The 5,790-nt window shown below is 49.5% G+C and overlaps 1 pseudogene; it reads right to left on the minus strand.

Annotated features, from left to right (window-relative positions):
* Positions 1-2,411: 2,411 nt before the first annotated feature.
* Positions 2,412-2,918, minus strand: LOC108536711 (ras-related protein Rab-31-like; annotated as a pseudogene).
* Between the last annotated feature and the right edge of the window lie 2,872 nt (positions 2,919-5,790).

Below are 5,790 nucleotides of genomic sequence, written 5' to 3' on the forward strand. Positions count from 1 at the left end.
GTCTGACTCTGTCACCCAGGCTGGAGTGCAGTGGCAGGATCTGTGCTCAATGCAACCTCCACCTCCTGGGCTCAAGTGATTCTCCTGCCTCAGCCTCCCAAGTAGCTGCTATTTTAGACGTGTACCACTATGCCTGGCTAATTTTTATATTTTTGGTAGAGACAGGGTTTCATCATGTTGGCTAGGCTGGTCTCGAACTCCTGACCTCAAGTGATCCACCCACCTTGGCCTCCCAAAGTGCTGGCATTACAGACATAAACCATCACACCCGGCCCCTAAGTGGATTTTTAGGCGTTCTTTCAGGTGGGCCTCTGGTGAAACCTTTTGTGCGCATTTCACAAAGGGCTTGTCCACTGTGTGGCATTTCTCAGCTTTATCCACTGACTTCACAGGAAACGTTTTCCCGCACTCCTGGCCGACGTCGCTCCCTAGGTGACCATGCAGCAAATGCTCAGACCTCAGGACACTGGCAGCTGTTGTCCGGCCTGGTGTCAGCTCAGCCCGCAGTCATTGCCTAGTTACACGTGAAGGCTCGAGGGGTCTGGAACCACTAATCTTTGAGCCTGGGGTCTCCATGGTTTCTAATTCCTGGCCCTAGCAATGGACTTTCTGAACTTTCTTGCCCTTTCAGAATTGCGTTTTGAACTTGAGTGTGGTCGTGGGTGACTCCCCGGCCTCCTGCCCTGGGGCGTGGTGCCTTTGTTCTGCGTCACCAAAAGTTTCGTCATCCTGATCCCAGCTTCTTCCAGATCATCCTCCCGAGGCTCAGCAGCATCTCCGCCAGTACATGTGGGGCTCTCGCCCTCATTTCCCTTGTCCCTGGAGGTGGGGGCGTGCCCGAAGCCGTTTGCCTCCCTCCCTAGACAGAAGCTCCCTGCCAAGATACCGGCAGGAAAGGGCCGAGTTTCCTTCTGTAATCAGGCCTCGGGCACAGGCTGGGGCGGCTCTGAGCGCAGAGGGGACCCAGCCCTGCCCATTCCTCCCGACCTGCTAGCGCTCGGCCCTCCCCACTGTTTATATTCAAGATGATGAGAAAATAAATTAGTCAAGTAGATTAACCACCTCCTACCGCATGGATTCTGCCTTTATTTTCTTTGTATTGCAATATAATTTATACATCTTAAAATTCAATCTTTAAAGTGTGCAGTTCAGTGGTTTTTAATATATTCTCAAAGTCATACCACTATCAGCATGATCTAACCCCAGAACATGTCCCTCACTCCCAAAAGGAATCTGTATCCCTTGCAGTTACTCTCTCTCCATCCCTTCTTCTTCCAGCTCTGGCAATGACTAATCTACTTTCTGTGTCTATGGAGTTGCCTCTTCTGGACATGTCATAGAAATGGAATCATACAATACATGGTCTTTAACTTCTTGTTTGATCTCTTAGTGTAATATTTTCAAGGCTCATTCATGTTGCAGCATGCAGCAGTGCTTCATAGCTTTTTATATTTGAATATTGCATTGTATGCACGGACCACTTTGTTTATCCATTCATCTGTTGATGGACGTTTGGATTATTTTCCCTTTTTGGCTATTGTGAATACAGCTGTTATGGTAATCATCATACGGTAATTCCATTTAGCTTTTTGAGGAACTAAGCCTCCCAATCCCCAAATTACATGCAATAATTTAGTCTGATTTGGTTTTTTTGTTAATATATGACCACAACTTAGAAAAATGTTCACCAACTAAAAGAGGTGTAGACAACAGTTTTCTAATACATATTTCCCAGGTTCTATAATAGCTCAAGTCTCAGTCTGAGTGATGGTCCATTGACACTTCTCTGATTTCCTTCAGAAAAGCGATAAAGGCTTACTTCTAAAGCTAGCTAAAAACTAACCTCCCGAATTAAATCTGCCTTTCCGTGAAGGTTGGTTAGGTAACAAAGGCAACGGCACTGCAGAAGTTACTGAAGTTTGGATAGATAGCACAGGAAATCTGAGTGGAACACCACTGTAGAATCCCATACACATAATAAGTCAGTAGGCCTTTATACAAATCCAAGAATTTTTAAAGGTTTTCAGCAAAAATGTAACTACACTTATTACCTATTAACTATCATCCCTCCCATGTGCATTTCATATACTAACTGCCATTTTGTGGTGGTGTGGTGGGTTTTTCCAGAGTTTTCTAAAATCTGTTTTAGGGACATTTCCTGCCCCACTCTGTAGGTCTTCCAGGATGTAAAGCCAGCTCACTCACTCTTCTGAAAGTGAGGTGCCAGGCCACCAAGCATGGGGTCTTTCAGCAGCACTCAGGGCGTGGGGTCTGGCTTCTTCAAGTGCCAGGGACAGCTGGCCTTGGGTCAACAGTATCTGTGGCTGGTTTGCATGATTTGCTTCCTGAGTTTGATCGCTCCATTGTTTCCATTTTCATCCTCTCCAAGGATGAGATCTGGTGGCTGATACCTTGATGTTAATAACATTTTTTGCCCTTGTCTCAACCATGATGGCACCCATGGATTCAGCATATTCCTCAATATCCTTCAGGGGAAGCTCCCTAATATCTGAGAGATGGCATTTGTTTCAGTAATAGCCATTACAATGTTTTCCAGTCCATGTTCTTTCAGCTCTTTATCCCACTTCTTCAAGATATGAAATGAATCCTGTTTGGGTAACATCATGCACTGTATCAGCTGCAGCCGATCCTCCATAGCATATGAGCCAATGAATGAAACCGTTCCTGGCCAGCAGTGTCCCAGAGGAGGAACTTGTGAAGGTCATTTCCGCAAGGCGCAGTTTTGGTCACAAAAGATACCTCAATGGTAGGGCTGATGTTGTGGTCAAAGTAATCCTGGGCAAATCGACACACAATGCTTGATTTCGCAACACCGGTGTCCCCGAGAAGGCATACTTTGAACTCCTCTATTGCCATCATGTGCTGGCTGTCAGGCCAGCAGGGGCTCAGCAGCGTCCTCCCGGCTCCATCAGCATCTCCCACCTGGGCACCTCGCTGGTGCCGCCCAACTTTTCATCTTCAAAGCCCTTTTCCTACTGCAGTTGCTTTTCCCAACAGCCGCACATTTATCCCAGGGAAGGACTCTGATTGGTCGTGGCTGAAGCATATGTCCACTCCTGGGCCAATCCCTCTTCCCCATGTAATGAGATGCTATGATTGATTATGTCTGCATCAGGTGCACCAAAAGGAGAGGCGCTGGGCAGTCACAAACAACAGCTGTTATAATCCACTACAGCCCGGATTGCAAGATCACGGGAACTTTCCTCTTTCATAGTTCCATAGGGTTGGACTCAGGAGACTTGGTTGGTCTCAGGAGACTAAAAGGGGAGTAGGGTTTTCTGTGTTTCTTTTTGTTAACTTAGGACTGGGATTTCTTTAGGCGTTGAGGGTCAGCTTCAGTTCTAGGTAGAGATGGCTGATTCAATGTATGCATCACCTGGCATGTTAGCGAAGCTTTGAGAGTAAACAAAAAGTAAGAAGATTAAAAGAATATGTAAACTCAAAAAAAAAAAAAAAAAAAAAAAAAAAGAAAAGAAAGAGAAAGGTAATAAAATATGTAAAATTTGGAAGTTGAAAATCACATGGACAAGTGGGAACTGACTTGGTTCTCCCTACCGCTGGCTTAGGAGTCAGTTTTTTCTGTCTGTTGGGAAGGGCCAGGTGCAGGAATTGGCACTTTCGGGTACTTCTGGAAGTAGAGGTAAAGGTGAGATTTGAAAAAGCAGAAAATCGGATGGGCACGGTGGCTCAGGCCTGTAATCCCAACACTTTGGGAGGCCGAGGGGGGTGGATCACCTGAGGTCAGGAGTTTGAGACCAGCCTGGCCAACATGATGAACCCTGTCTCTACTAAAAATACAAAAAATTAGCCGGGTGTGGTGGCAGACGCCTGTAATCCCAGCTAATCAGGAGGCTGAGGCAGGAGAATTGCTTGAACCTGGGTGGCAGAGGTTGCAGTGAGCTGAGATCGAGCCACTGCACTCTAGCCTGGGCAACAAGAGCGCAACTCCGTCTCAAAAAAAAAGAAAAAAAGAGAAAGTCTCTGGCCTGGCAAACACTAGGTATAGTAGGCCACAGGAGTGTTGTACTGAAAACAGGGTTATGTGAATGGCTCCTAGTTTTCTTCTCTCATTTTTCTTTCTGTCTTTTTTTTCTTTTTTGTTAGACCAGGGTCTCATCCTGTCACCCAGACTAGAGTGCAGTGGTGCCATCTTTGCTCACTGCAACCTCCCTCTCCTGGGTTCAAATGATTCTCCTGTCTCAGCCTCCTGAGAAGCTGGGACTACAGATGCCTGACACCACACCTGGCTAATTTTTGTAGAGACTGGATTCCTCCATGTTGCCCAGTCTGGTCTTGAACTCCTGAGCTCAAGTGATCCGCCTGCCTTGGCCTCCCACAGTGCAGGGATTACAGGTGTAAGTCATCGCGCCTGATCCCTAGTTTTCTTCTCATGCTCAGCTTCCAGGATGCCAACTGCTAGGTCTGTATTCTATGGGCAGAGGTTTGTAGAAATGTATTTTAGGTCTCCCTTCATGGTCGTTTCCCCAGAGATAGTGTACAAATACTGGATGTTTCTAAAGTGAATGCCCAATGATTGACCTCTGGTAAAGCTCGCAGTTGCTAAGCATCAGGGGATTCAGCCTCCAATCAGTGTGTTAGTGTCCTGACCTTTTAAATAGAGCAGACAGCTCAGGATCCCCAGACAGCTGAGGAATGCCTCTAATATGACAGAGATGAGTGCAACCCAGCATCTCCTCTGTCTGTCTTTCCTTCGGCAGCGCGGACCCCGGGGTCAGTCTCAATCGAGGTGGCCAGGCTGGACTGCAGCGGCAGTGGCTGCCTAGGGGCGGAACCAGCCGCTGGGCCCCATCCTGGTGGCTCTGGGCACAAGCCAGGGGAGCGGGCACAGGCGAGCGGCAGAAGCTGCGCCGGGAGGGTCTGCTGGCTGGGCAGGGAGTGGTGCTCTGCAAACTCTGAGGTCCCCAGGTCTGAGCTCAGCAGCCTTGGCTGGTGCCCAAGCTGCAGCTGCGATTTGCATGGAGCTCTGCCCGCCAGAGAGTGTCCTCATGGGGTTTCCCCAGGCGAGGCCTTCAGCATCTCAAGGTTCTCTAACTGCTGTAGTCTCAGTCATGTGTTCCCACGTGGGAATGCTGTCTTCACACGTGACTGGGGCTAGAGTCGCTGGAACTTCAGGATGCCTTCCCCTCCCAGGGAATGTCCTGAAAACTCTGGCAACTCCCACTGACGTGGGGCGGGAACGCAGGGCTGGTAACAAGCTGTCATCGATGTTTCTGACACGTGAGCCATGCACATGCGTGCTGAGAACGGTTGGCCAGCCGTCGGTTGTGCGCACGCGCAGTGACGAGCTGTCAGAGGTCCGCATGCGCGGTCGGGCTTACGGGCTTTCGCTTGGCGCGGCCTGAATGCTTGGCTTCGCTTGTTACTGGCTCTGACTTTGGAAGCCGCGGAGTTTCCTGGTTGGAGGTCGTGGCTGACCAGAGTGGCTTGGTCTTATTGGGTCCCTGAGGCTGTGATAGGCAGACTGGTGCTGAGGTGTCTCTGATAGCCTCCGCCATGAAGGGGCCCTGCGGCTCCTTCACCTGCTGGCGCAGGTGCAGGGGGGGCGATGTCGAGGACGATGACAGCCCCTTCACCCAGCGCGGGTACAACATCCGAGAGAAACACCTCGGCAAGCTCCACAGAGCTGCCAGCCGAGGTGACGTCTCCAAGGTGGAGCGCATCCTTTCGCGAGGGAACGCTGACTTGGATGAGAGAGACAAGAAAAAGAGGTGACAGGAGCTGGGGCTGGGGCGGGGGCTGGGAGGAGGC

This window comes from Rhinopithecus bieti, unplaced genomic scaffold (assembly GCF_001698545.2).
Source record: "Rhinopithecus bieti isolate Rb0 unplaced genomic scaffold, ASM169854v2 scaffold_14383, whole genome shotgun sequence".
Classification (NCBI taxonomy): Eukaryota; Metazoa; Chordata; class Mammalia; order Primates; family Cercopithecidae; genus Rhinopithecus; species Rhinopithecus bieti.